We start from the raw sequence: 14,755 nt of genomic DNA, 5'->3' as shown, positions 1-14,755 counted from the left end.
TGATAAGCTTGGCTTTTTTTTCTTTTCTCAGGTAAAGTTTCCTGCCCTTTTGGGCTCTCTGTAGCTCTTTACCCACACTCTCCCAAGTGTTTCCCTCAGGGTGCTCTGACCCACTGTCTTTTACTAGTTTGAAGAGACAGAGCTTAGAAGAGGTTTTTAGGAACTTGTCCCTGCCTCCTGCATTGCAGGGAGGATTTTTAAAGCTTGAAAGAACTTAGGTTTTGCTGTCTTAAGAGGTTTGTTGTTTTCCCTTTGAGCTAATCACAGGTGATCCCCATACTAATATCTTCAGGTGATTCTAATTTTTGTCCTTCTGAGAGAGAAAGTTAAAGGCTTTAGTTTTTAAGTTTAAGAGCTTTTGAGAAAGATGAAGGCTTTTTAGAGAGATTTTCCCCCAGATTTTCCAAGAAAAGCTTTTAGTTTAAGAGAAAGATTTTTTTTTCCCGAAGAGAGAAAGACCAACTTTTCCCAAAACTTCCCAACAAACTTTTTGGCTTTTTACACCCCCATTTTTGCCTCAGGGAGAAAACACTTTCTCCTGCTGCTTGGACTTAGCATTTCAGCTGTCCCCAGGACAAAAGCTTCCCCATAAACTCAAAGAAGAGTTTTACTACCCCAAAAGCCCAAAGAAAGATTTTTCCCCAGTTTGCGTTTATAGCCCCCAAAGTTAGAAAATTGTAGTTTTTCTGTCTAGTTGCCTTATTTTTTTCTACACGATCTTACACTTCTAAGTTTTTCCTACACTATATTACTATGCTATACCTTATATTTTTCACAGATAGAAATTGAGAAAGGGATAGAAGATAGAAAATTTTGACAGAAGAGAATTTCGCTGCAGCATCGGACATCCTTCCAGTCCGCTTTCCTTTTCTCTCAAGGATAAAACCCCTGCCTCTCAAAAAATATATATATATATTTTTTATATATAAAAATATATATATATTTTCCATAACACTGGCATGCCTTTCCACTGGCAGGGCTGACTCACACTTTCACCAAAAACTCTAATAAAACTATTATTTTCCTTTATCTTTAGTCCCTATTACTTTGTCTTTAGTCCCCCTTTTTTTGTCCCCCCTTTTTTCTTTAGTCCCTGTTCATGGCGCCATTCTGTGGGGCGTTTACCCAACCACCCCCACAGTTCCCCAGAATTTTCTTGAGTGCGAGCAGCAGGAAATATTAGATAGATTTATTGAGGAGAATATTGCGGAGATAAACAGAAAATAAAGGATAGCCTCGAGAGGGCCTAGAACCTTTTCCAACAGGCCCTGACTGTCTCTGCCCCAGGGTTGTTTTTTTTTTGTTTTTTTTTGTTTTTTTTTTTTTTTGGTTTTTCGAGACAGGGTTTCTCTGTGTAGCTTTGTGCCTTTCCTGGAACTCACTTGGTAGCCCAGGCTGGCCTCGAACTCACAGAGATCCGCCTGACTCTGCCTCCCAAGTGCTGGGATTAAAGGCGTGCGCCACCACCACCCGGCTGCCCCAGGGTTTTTATAGAGACCAAGGGGTGGAGCAAAAGACCTCCTCCCCCAGCACAGCCAAGTGCAGACCATCCCAGACACCTGCACTCAGGCCCGTGGTCCTAATCATCCTCTATGCGGACCTGCTGGGTAAAGCCACGAGGAATAGGCTCCCACATATGTTTTTATAGCACAATCATGCATAAAATATTATAAGTATTCTAGAAATGATTTGAAATATATGGAAGTATGTGCATAGGTTATATGTAAATATTACATCATGTTATGTCATCTATGAATTTTGATATCTGTAGGGATCTTGAGATCAATCCTAATGAGTTTTGGGAGACTAGTATATAAATATCTTGTATATACCTTTACTTTTGTATTGCACCAATATTTTGTTTTTATTTAAAAACATACTGATATCAAATCAATATAAATGAAGAATACAATATGTGTATTTGTTAAAACTTAGTCATAAAACCACAGTAATGTTGTGTGTGGTAACCATCATTCGTGGGGATACAGCTGCATATAACGTCATTAGAGCCTGGCATAGACAATACTTGGTAGAGTTAGCAGCTGATGAAACACATTTAGTCAAAAGGATAAAGAAATCCCAGAAAGGAACAGTCTCCTCGGGGTGCTGACACTGCCCTGTACTGGGAATTAGTGTCAGCACTAATCTGTTTTTTCATATAGTTTCATGATCCGTTCTAGTTTTTAAAATATCTTAATTTTACCAAGTATTATACTAAAATATCATTCATGCATCCATTCATTCCACAACTATTTACTATATATCTGATGTAAGATAGTATTTTTATTGCTATATCACAAATCATTACTAATACAGCAACATGAAAGAAGACACATTTATAAACTCACAGGAGCTTTTATTTAACTCTCTGAGATGTAACCGTCTTGTTAAATAAGAAGCACAGAGCCAATGCAGAGATGAAAGCCCAAGAAGTCAGAGCAATAGCTAAGAGCTAAAAACCTTACCCTTTTGCTGTGGGATGGTCTGTATGTCAAATGTGTTGCTGATTGGTCAATGAATAAATCACTGATTGGCCCGTGGCCAGGCAGGAAGTGTAGGCGGGACAAGGAGGAGAATAGAGCTGGGAAGTGGAAGGCTGAGTGGGAGAGACACCGCCAGCCGCCATCAGGACAAGGAAGATGTAAAGTACCGGTAAGCCACAAGCCACGTGGCAAGGTATAGATTAATAGAAATGGATTAATTTAAGCTGTAAGAACAGTTAGCAAGAAGCCTGCCACGGCCATACAGTTTGAAACCAAAATAAGTCTCTGTGTTTACTTGATCGGGTTTGAGCGGCTTGGGACTGGCGGGTGAGAGAGATTTGTCCTGACTGTGGGCCAGGCAGGGAAACTCTAGCAACACCCTTTACTGCCGCTGCTGTCCTCCTCAGCAAGAGACCTACATCCTGTGTGTTTGTCCTTTTTATTGACTTTCTATTCTGCCTTCTCATTGGTTGTAAACCCAACCACATGACCTCCTCGTCACTGCCCATCTATACAGACCTCCAGGTCTTCTATGATTGGTATTGAGATTAAAGGTATGTGTCTCCATGCTGGCTGTATCCTTGAACACACAGAGATCTGCCTAGCTACTCTCTGCTCTGGGTCTTAGCAGACTGGAATGTATTGCTGGCTCTACTACCTGAGGCTCTGGCTATTGCCCCAGCTTGTTTATGTGTTGGCAGAATTCATTTGCTCTAGTTGCAGGACTAAGTTTCCTGATGCCTTGCTGATTGTACACTGGGGGCTGCTCTCAGATCTTGTCCACTGTTCTCTGCTACACAGGGCCATATTTACAATGCTGTTGCTTTCTTTTAGCTAGCCAGTGATTTTTTTCTTTGTGGTATCTTTTATCATTATCAGAGAAGACTGTTTTTAAAGATTCTTGTAATGGGGTCAGATCTATCATAATAATATTTATATCATAAGGTCAGTGATCTCAGCGATTAATTACATTTATAAAATCCAATTACATTAATATATAATACAGTTAGCATATATGCAAGTGGAAGGAGGTATGAATACATTTTGCTATGTGTCCTAACACACTCAATGGAGAGAAAAGAGAGAGAGAGAGAGAGAGAGAGAGAGAGAGAGAGAGAGAGAGAGAGAGAGAAAGAGAGAGAGAGAGAGAGAGAGAGAGAGAGAGAGAGAGAGAAATTCTCACTTATATGGAGTGTATTTTCTAGGAAGTTGAAGGGAAAAACATTTATACCACTTTTTTCAGCATCCCATTTCAGGTTTTTTTTTTTTTTAAGACATTAGAATAGACCATACATGTTTTACATTTGTTATTTTTTGTTAGTATTCAATTAACTTCATTTTTTTAACAGATGGCATTTTTTCTGTTTGTTTTTATAATGTGTCTGTCACAAAAATGCCTACACTGAGCATTTCTTTCTTATTTTAGATTCATGGAATTTCAGGTTTGGTAGTAGGGAGGAAAAATTAAAGATTATGCCATGATTTATTAGCATTTAAGGGAAAGGAAGTTGAGAAAGTCTTTTCCTGCCTGTACTTAGTAAAATACCAAGGTACATGTCCATTTCTTTTGAATCATATACTTCTCAAGTGATAACACATGTGGCCATCCCTAACAAGTGCCTTTCTTGGAATAGAACAGAAACTTAAATAGCAAGAATGGGCAGGATACCAAGGAAATGGATTAATCAGGCAGATGGTGGCTGTTCTGGGGAAAGTCTGAGTAAGCCCTAACTGCCCCAGTGAGCTGAAAAGGGCCACCAGTGGCATGGGTTTTCTTTGAATGTCTCATAGTACAATGAACTGCCAGGTCTACATACAGATTTTCCAGTAGATTTTATTATAAAATTTTGTTGTTTCTTTCATTACAATGTTTTTCTTTATAAAAGCAAACTTCTGCCTAAAATATAACTTTTTCATAATTAAGATAGCACAATAGGTTTCTTTGTTTCTTCCAGTATATTTTCAAGTCTTTGCCATACTTTTTGAGGCCTATTGATCTTGACAGTATTTAACCATTTTGCTGTGAATTCTTTTTAAATTTAATAAATGTAGGTGTACAAGTAACAGGACTCTGCCTATATAAAAATAAAAGTCATAGTTAATTAAAATGTATTTGGTGAAGAATGGAATTTTGCATGAAACAGGCAAAAAATGCTAACAGGAAACCAGAAACGGAATAAAAACACAAAAGGTATCTCTGGCACAATGCCCTGGAGGTCAGCAGCCATGGCCAAGAGCATGAGGTAATTTCAGAAAGAAGAAAACACCCTGGGCTGGGTCTTTGTCACTCTGACCCTAAGATATTAGTGTTTGTATAAAATATGGCCTGTATTGTGATTTATAAAGATGTGAGTTGGATGCTTCATTTACTTCCATCTCAGTGTACACTAGTAGAACACAACAGCTCTTGTTATCCCCAGTCTCCAGATGAACAAATGTGAACCATAGACATATTAGGTTGCTAAAATTCAAACAGTTGAGAAGCAACTAAAACTGACTCTTTTTTTTTTTTCAGCCCAGCACACTGTGACTGAAGATTAGAACTCAGAAGAGGGTTGCAACTGACTTAGTCAAAGAAACAAATTTGTTTTCATTCATTATCTTAATGCATATGCAGCATGAAATTTGAATGTATTCTTAATCACAGCAAGCTGCTTTTATTTTACAAGGTAATGGTTTGGTGGTATTATTATTATTATTTTATAATCCCAAACACACCTAGCATCCACCACCACCACCCCAAAACGAAACTTTTGTTTTCAGTATCTTTTGGAATATGATGAATGTGAATAGTTTTATAAAAATTCCATAGCTTTGTCTCTCTGTATCAATTGAAATCAAAAGCTACACCCAGGAAATAATGAATCTGTGGTACTTTGTAAAGATGGATCATCTATACTGAATTCATGATGCTAAAAATGCCTTCCTCAAACATTGGAGATAATTGGGAAAAGATAGGAGGAGGATTTGCAAAGGCAATTAAAAGGAAGTAAGCCTGGAGGCTGCACTGTAAGCTGCTCCTCTTTCCAAGAGTGCAGCTGTGATTTTAAAAACACAGTTGTTTTGTGTGAGTCTGACCTCTTTCTCTGTCACAGAACCAGAGTGTTCTATATGGGGTGCGAGAAGGTGACTCAGCTAGTAACGTGCTTGCTGTGTAAGCATAAGGACGGGAGTTCAGATTCCCAGCACCTATGGAAAAAGCCAAGTGCAGCAGTACACCCATAAAACCTCGGCACTAACAAGGCAGAGGCAGGTGGATCCCCTGAAGTCCCTGAACAGCCAATACAGTTGACTGCAGCATACACAATCGCAGACTTCTAGTTTCAGTGAGAGACATTGTCTCACAAAACAAACAAAAATAAAGTGGAGAGACATTGAGAAAGACACCAGACATTCACCTCTGTCAGCTACATGCACACATGTGTACATGTAACTCCACATATGTGTATATATACACAACTACACACATACAGACATAAATAATACTATTGGTGTATAAATGGGAGTGAATAGAATGTGCCTAATATCCCAACATAGATAAATATATAGTATGCATACCTTCTTCTAGAGAACAAAGAGTCTGATATATATAGTTCTCACTATATATATTCTTGCATTTTTGAGGATAGTTAGAAATTAGAAATACAAAAATATTATTTACAAATATGTATGTATATATATATATATATATATATATATATATATATATATGGAAGTCTTCCATGTTGTTTACGGACCTGTATTTATTTAATGAGTACAAAATCACAGCCACAAAGAAGTAGTAACTGGAGGCAATTTTACTGTTCCTGCATTATGACTGCAACCTATCACATGAAGTCAGATGAGGAATTTTCCACTGTAGTTTTATGGTGGTGTTCAAGAAGTTTTGGACTTTGGAGTATCACTGTGACTTTCAGATTTTTGGATTAAAGATGCTGAAGTTTAAAGTATACAGAAATTCACCAGAAGAACAGGCAGATGATAAAAGGATGACAAGCTCATCCCATAGGTAGTAAGTGAAACCCAGGTCTTGGAAGAAAATATAGCCTGATTGTATCTATTTTTTTTTTCTCAAGGCTGAAGCCAGGGCCGTTCCTGTGTTGAATAAGCACTCTACTCTAAGTTATACCCTGAGCCTCTGACTTGTAATGCTACTCATAGTATTCTTAAGTCTATTTGGGAAAGAAGGTAAATTGACAACATCCTCAGAAGTGTAATGAAGTCATGTTCCTCTGTTAACAATTTGAAGAGGAATGAAGAGATAATTAGAAGAACAAAAACCTTGAGAATAAAAAGCTCCTTCAACTTTTTCCAAAATCTCAGTTGGGAACTATTTTCTCCTAGGGTTCCATAATGAACTGATATCTGGAAAAAAAGAAATTACAGTCTGAAAATGCTATATCAAATTCTGTCAAACTTAAAGCACAAATGCCAGAGACCTGAATGTAAGTAATATATGTAAGAGCTCATGGGATAGAATGACCACGGGCTGCCTGAGAGTAAACTACTTGCTTTAGAATTTCAGTAAAATTAAAAAAAAAAAAAGCAATCAAAGTAAAACTCAAAAATTGGGAAATTATAGCAAACATTTCTAACAAGTATTAAATATAGTCAAATATAGAGCTAAAATTAAACAGTGTTGATATTTTGCTGTAGGATAAAGTGTAGATAGTCTAGTTAAAGAAAAAGTATCAATAAGATGTTAACAGAAGCTAACTCTCCCTCTCCTAGCAGCCATCAACTCTTGAAGACTTATAAAATCAGCCTGCATATGTCTACATATTTTAAATGGAAATTTTGTCAAAAGTATAATTGAATAAATAACACAATTCCCCAAACAACATTTATATATGTAATCTTACTTACATAGAAATAAAATACAAAATTTATATGCTATTCATATACACATACTATATATGCATATGGAATGTGGGTTTCTAGTAAGAATCAAAGTTTAGCATAGGAAAGCTTGAGATATAAGGATTGAATTTTACTTGAAATTTTATTTTCTGATTTTTAAAAAGTCTCCAAAGGTATTATATTTGTATTATTTAGGTAAATAATTTCTAAAAAAGTAAAATATCCATTATGTTAGCAATGAAGTTGGAACAAACTTTGGAAGATAATTTCTAAAATTGTTAAATGTATCTTTTATTTTTCCTTTATAAAATATTTAACTTTTCCATGGTGAGCCTGAATTAATTTGTAAATTAATTTTTTTCTTGCTAGGAGACGTAGCTATATAGTGGTTGGCTGTATCAGTCAATTGCAGATACTTCCTCAGACATTCGCCTTCGGCTCTGGCCACCACCATTGTAATTAACCTAACGTAGACGCTCTTTGCTATACCTAGACAACCGATTCCCAGGGCCATGGGCTAACAGTACCATGTGCTATATCTATGTCAATTTTCTCTCACATTCCTGTCTGTACCTTCCTGGTGCATTTGATCAGGGGAGACCATAGAACCCATTTGTTATGCAGGCATAGGTAAGTTAGCCCCAGGAGACAGTCATTTCCTGTGGGAAGAAATTTTCCCAACTGGAAACAGAACTGAATTTAAATTCTTCTCTTTTTATTTTTGACAGATTTCATGGAGTTTTAATGATTTAGACAGCCTTTTGGATGATGCCCTATGACAAGTAATCAGTTGGGCTTGATTCTAACAGTTACAATTTGATAAGTATTCATTCTAACACACCTTGTGTCATACCCCTTTGTTCTCTCATTTTTTCTGGGATTGGGCTCCATGATAACACAATACTAGCATACTATGCATCCTGGAGAGTCTATGAGAAGATTGGCCTAATGAACTCAGAAAATAACTTCATATTTAGTCACTTTTTTTTAGTAAAAACTATTAAAAAGGGAGAGCTGAGCAAATGCATGGGAGAGATACATAGGATAAGGTATGGGAGAACAGGAGTGAAGCTGGGAGTTGCACCCCAGGAACTTCCACTCATCAGCTATTGGGAGGCTCTTTCTAAGCCTACTTTTTTAAAAAAAATTTTTATTGAAGATTCATTCATGACTTGTTGCAGAATTGACCATCTGTGATCAACTCAAGCTTTAGCCCCTTTATCCTTTCCAGAGGTTAATGGGTATAGTTAAAAATTCCAATCCTCTAAACACCCATGAGTATCCATCCTAATATCACCAAAGGATCATCTGTAAGAAGCCATCTCATTGCTAAAACGAGGCAGTCTTGTCCCTTTGGAGGTTGCAAAGGCTTTACCAGAGCCCAGAAACCCTACAGAGGAGGTCTGAATATTCCAGCGTAGCTGAGGCACAAGAAAAGACCTTGAAACAGCCAGTACCAAGTCAAAATAGGTCCTTGTAGAGGAAATGAATAAAATCCTTGTCTTGAAAAACCAAAAAAAAAAAAAAAAAAAATCAAGGAAACCACAAACAGTTAAAGGAAACTAATAAAACTGTTAAAGAACTGAAAATGGAAATAGAAGCAACAAAGAAAACACAAACTAAAGAAATCCTGTAAACAAAAAACTTAGGAATGTGAATAGTAACTATAGAGGAAAGCTTCACCAACAGAATACAAGAGATGGAAGAGAGGATCTCGGGCATTAAAGATATGGTAGAAGAAAATGATACATTACTCACAGGAAACACTTAATTTCCTGACACAAAACATCTGGAAAACCATTAAAAGACCAAACCTATGAATAATAAGAATAGAGGAAGAAGAAAAATCCCCAGCTCAAAGGTCCTGAAAATATTTCAACAAAATCATAGAAGAAAATTTTCCTGACCTAAAGAAGGGCAAGAAGGATACAGAACACCAAATAGATTGGACAAGATAAGAAAATTCCCTTACCACATAATAATAAAACACTACATATACAGAACAATTAAAAATATTAAAAACTGAAAGAGAAAAAGACCAAGTAGCATATAAAGGCAGACCTGTTAGAATTATACCTGACTTCTCAATGGAGACTCTAAAGGCCAGAGGTCATAGATGTAATGCAGACTCTAAGAGACCACAGATGTGATCTCAAATTACCATACCCAGCAAAACTTTCAATCACCATAGATGGATAAAATAAAATATTCGATGGTAAAATCAAAATTGAACAATATTTATCAATACATCCAGCCAAATAGAAAGTACAAGAAGGAAAACTCCAAAAGAAGGAGGTTAACTATACCCATGGAAATACAGGAATAAATAATCTCACACTAACAAAATCGAAAAAGGGAAACACGCACACTTGCATGCACACACTACCACCACCACCCTCATCACCACCACTGCCACCAGCAAGAAAATAATAGGGTTTAGCAATCATTGCTCATTGATATATATCAATATCAATGGTCTCAATTCCCCAACAAAAAGACACAGACTAACAGAATGGATGGGAAAACAGGATCCACTTCTGCTGCCTCCAAGAAACACCCCTTAACATCAAGGATAGACATTAGGGTAAAGGGTATGAAAAAGATATTCTGAGCAAATGGTCCCAATAAGCAAGCTGGTGTAGCCATTCTAATATCTAGCAAAATAGCCTTCAAAACTAATCAAAAGAGTTAGGGAAGGATACTCCATACTCATCAAAGGAAATTCCACCAAGTTGACATTTCAATTGTTAACATTTATTCCTCAAATATAAGGACACTCAAGTTTGGAAAAGGAACACTACTACACCTTAAATCACATATTGTGATTTAAATTACTGTGAGTGGGAGACTTCAACACCTTACTCTCATCAATCAACAAGTCATTGAGACAAAAACTAAACAGAGAAATACTAGAGTTAGCAGATGTTATAAGCCTAACAGATATTTAAAGAACTTTTTACCCAAACACAAAAGAATATACCTTTTTCTCTGCTCCTCATGGAACTTTCTCCAAAACTGAAAATGTACTTGGTCACAAAGCAAGTCTCAATAGATTCAAGAAAGGTGAAATAAATCCCTGCATCCTATCAGACCACCGCAGATTAAAACTAGACATCAACAACAGAAAAACCAGAAAGCTTTACAAACTGATGGAAACTGAAAAACTCTACTGAATGAAAAATGAATCAAAACAGAAATAAGGAAATAAATGAAACACTTTCTATAATTCAATGAAAGCAAATGCACAGCATATCCAAACTTATGAAAGAGGTGTTAAGAGGAAAGTTCATAGCATTGAATGTCTACATAAAAAAAATTGGAGAGGTCTTTTATTGGCTTGGACTTTTAATGACTGCTTCCATTTCACTAGGGGTTACAGGTTTATTTAAATGGCTTATCTGATATTGATTCAATATTGGTAAGTGGTGCCTATTGAGAAAATTGTCCATTTCTTTTAGATTTCCACTTTGGTGGAGTACAGGTTTTTAAAGTATGTCCTTATGATTCTCTGGATTTCCTCAGTGTCTGTTGTTATGCCCCCCTTTTCATTTCTGATTTTGTTAATTTGGATAGTCTCTCTGTGTTGTCTTTTAGTTAATTTGGATAAGGGTTTGTCTATCTATTGAATTTCTCAAATAAGCAACTTTTTGTTTCACTGAGTTTTTGTATTGTTCTCTTTGTTTCTATTTTATTGACTTCAGCTCTCAGTTTGATTATTTCTTGCTATCTACTCCTTTTTTTTTTTAAATTTTTCGAGACAGGGTTTCTCTGTGTAACAGTCCTTGCTGTTCTAGAACTTACTTGGTAGTCCAGGCTGGCCTCGAACTCACAGAGATCCGCCTGCCTCTGCCTCCCGAGTGCTGGGATTAAAGGCGTGCGCCACCACCTCCCGGCCTTATCTACTCCTTTTATGTATGCTTACTTCTTTTTGATCTAGAGCTTTTTTCAGATGTGCTATTAAGTTACTAATATTTTTGATGAAGAAGCCAGAAATATACACTGGATAAAAGCATCTTCAACAAATGGTGCTGGTCAAATGGATGACTGTGTATAGAAAGATGCAAATAGATCCATATTTATCACCCTGTGCAAAAGTCAAGTCCAAGTATACCAAAAACCTCAACATAATTACACTGAGTGTGATAGAAGAGAAACTAGAAAATAGCCTTGAATTCATTAGGACAGGAGATAACTTTCTGAACAGAATACCAATAGCACAGGCAATAAGACCAACAATTAATAAATGGGACTATATGAAACTGAAAAGCTTCTGTAAGGCAAAGGACACTGTCAATAGGACAAAGCAGCAGCCTACGGAATTGGAAAAGATTTTTTTTTACCAACTCAACAGAGTATTCTCAATAGAGGAAATTCCAATGGTTTAGAAACACTTAATGAAATGTTCAACATTCTTAGCCATCAGGGAAAGGCAAATCCAAATGACTCTGAGATTCCATCTTAACACCCGTAAGAATGGCTAAGATCAATAACATAAGTGACATCTCATGGTGGAGACGATGTGGTATAAGGTAACACCCCATTACTGGTAGGAGTGCAAACTTGTATAGCCACTTTGGAAATCAATATGGCAGTTCCTTGGAAAATTGGAAATCAATCTACCTTAAGATCCAGCTAGGGCCGGGCGGTGGTGGTGTACACCTTTAATCCCTTTAAACTCGGGAGGCAGAGGCAGGCGGATCTCTGAGTTCGAGGCCAGCCTGTTCTACAGATAGAGTTTCAGGACAGGCTCCAAAACTACACAGAGAAACCCTGTCTCAAAAACAAACAAACAAACAAACAGATCCAGCTATACCATTCCTGGGCATATACCCAAAGTACAATTCATACTACTACAAGGACATATATATTATAGCTGTTCGTTTAGTTTTAATAGGGCTCCTGAATGTGAGATGAGTGGGTCTCTGACTCTTCTGCCATCTCTTGGAACTCTTTTCCACCTGTTGGGTTGTTGTGTCCAACTTCAATATGATAGTTTTTGCTTCATCTTATTATATTTTATTGTGTCATGTTTGGTTGTTATCTCTTAGGAACATGTTCTTTTCTAATAAGAGACAGAGGGCTGGAGAGATGGCTCAGAGGTTAAGAGCACAGGCTGCTCTTCCAGAGGTCCTAAGTTCAATTCCCAGCAACCACATGGTGGCTCACAACCATCTGTAATGAGATCTGGCTCCCTCTGACATGAAGGCATACATGCGGACAGAGCACTGTATACAAAATAAATAAATCTTAAAAAGAGAGAGAGAGACAGAGACAGAAAGGGAGTGGACCTGGAGGGGAAGGGAGGTGAGGAGGAACTGGGAGTAGAGGAAAGGGAAAGCATAATCAGGATATATTGTATGAGAAAAGAATATTTTCAATAAGGGAAATGAAAATAAAGTTGCGTGTGTGTATACACATGAACATGTGTGCACATTTATATGTGTGTGTAGGTGTTTGGTGTTTATATGTGTATGTAGGTGTGTACACACATATGGAGGTCAGAGTGGGATGTTCTAATCACTTGTCACCTAATTTTTAGAGATAAGATTTCTCACGGAGCCTAGAGCTCACTATTTGGTGTTACTAGCTGCTCAGCAAGCCTCTTGTTTCTCCAACTTGCTTTTACTAAGATTACATGTGTGTACCAGTATTTCAGCTCTTTATATGGGTACAAGGGATCCAAAATGAGTTCATTGCACTTGCACACCAAGCACTTTTCTGCCGGAGTCTTCTCCCTAACTTCTTAAGGCAGTTTTAATTCATATTTTCTGATGGATAAGAATAGACCACTTTCAGAAATATTTACTTGACCATTTTTGTTTATTCTTTTGAGAACTGTCTGCTCAGTTCATTAATTCATTTATTGATTGGAAACTGGATTTTGTTTTTTGTTTTTAATTGTTGCGGTTCTTGCTGTTGTCTAGAGACATTAACCTCCTGTCTGATGTTTAGCTGGCCACAGTGTTTTTGAATTCTGTAGTTTGTCTCTTCACTGGTGGTTATTTCCTTTCTGTGCAGGCTTAAAATTTCTCATAGTGACATTGGGGTTGTTTCCTGTGCGATCTCCTTCCTTTGCAGCAAGTTCTTGTGTATGTCTGTATCTTAAAGTGCTTCTCTCTTACACTTTAAACATTTTTGGGTCTTATATTAAGGCACTTGACCCACTGTCAGTTGCTTTTGGTGTAGGATAAAAGATAATCTAATTTTAAACTTCTGCCTGTAGATATTCTGTTTCCCCACCAACATTTGTTGAGAAAACATTTTTTTCAATGTATGTTTGTCAAACACTGAGTTGCTGTAGCTGTGTGGGTCCATTTCTGAGTCTTCCACTGTATTCCATCGGACTACATGTATGTTTTTGTGCAAATGCCATGTTGTCTTTGTCACTATGTACCCGTTAGTATTGTTTCTATGCTTTGTGTTTTTGGTGTCTTGACTTAGTGGAAGAGGTTTTCCTCTGTAATGAATATTTGGAGTCCTAACTAACTATTGTGTTTGGATGTCCATTTCCTTCATTACATGTAGGAAAATCTCCCATATAATTTCGTTGAATAAGGTATTTCAATGAAATTTATTTCAGCCCCTTCTTCTGTTCTGTGGATTCTGAGATATGGTCATTTGAAGTTTGTTTTTCTATTTGGTCTAATCTGTTGATGATGTTTTCCAATGTGTTCTTACTTTATTTTTTTTGTTTTTTTGTTTTTTTGTTTTTTCGAGACAGGGTTTCTCTGTGTAGCTTTGCGCCTTTTCCTGGAACTCACTTGGTAGCCCAGGCTGGCCTCGAACTCACAGAGATCCGCCTGGCTCTGCCTCCCGAGTGCTGGGATTAAAGGCGTGCGCCACCACCGCCCGGCTTGTTCTTACTTTATTGATTGATCTATTTTGATCTTTTTTGATTCCTTTTGAAAATATCAACTTCTTTGCTAAATACACATCCATGTTTTTGAATTTTTCCTCAAATTTCTGACAATTTCATGTATTTCTCTAATTTTCTTGGCACTGACTGGATTTCTTTGCTTCATTTATTAGTTTAAGTCCTCTATGACATCATTGAGCCTTTAAAAAGTATGTCTTTGAAGTCTTTGTACAGTTTGGTTATATCATTGTCTTTGCTTTCTGGTATTAAGGAATTTGTGGGCTTATGGAGATATCATAGTTGCTTATAATCTCATTTTATGTGTGCCTGTTGTGTTTTGTGCATCTGTTGTGATGAATGGGCCATTCAGTTTTCATTCTTCCCCTTTACTGCCTCTTTTTATTTAATTTTGTGAGTCTTGCTAACGAGTCTTCTCTTGGGTTTCCTTACTTAGTTCTACTTAGCGGTGAAGCCAACTGCAGTGACGGGTGCCGCAGCTGCAGAGATGGATACAGCAACCGTACAGTAGTCCTGATGTTGTCATAGAAGTCGTCTC

At 37.1% G+C, this 14,755-nt stretch overlaps 1 protein-coding gene across 1 annotated transcript in view; it reads left to right on the top strand.

Annotated features, from left to right (window-relative positions):
- LOC128106589 (basic proline-rich protein-like) overlaps window positions 1-8,846 on the top strand; it is a 28,440-nt gene extending 19,594 nt beyond the window's left edge. The window contains exons 2-3 of the mRNA XM_052732171.1: window positions 4,999-5,152; window positions 6,560-8,846. The gene's annotated coding sequence lies outside the window, so the exon portion shown is untranslated. The remainder of the gene's footprint in view (window positions 1-4,998; window positions 5,153-6,559) is intronic.
- The last annotated feature ends 5,909 nt before the right edge of the window (window positions 8,847-14,755 follow it).

Source organism: Peromyscus californicus, unplaced genomic scaffold (assembly GCF_007827085.1).
Source record: "Peromyscus californicus insignis strain IS unplaced genomic scaffold, ASM782708v3 Scaffold_9__1_contigs__length_137607984, whole genome shotgun sequence".
Taxonomy (NCBI): domain Eukaryota; kingdom Metazoa; phylum Chordata; class Mammalia; order Rodentia; family Cricetidae; genus Peromyscus; species Peromyscus californicus.
The sequence above is the reverse complement of the archived record's forward strand: the minus strand, read 5'-3'. Positions and strand labels throughout refer to the sequence as shown.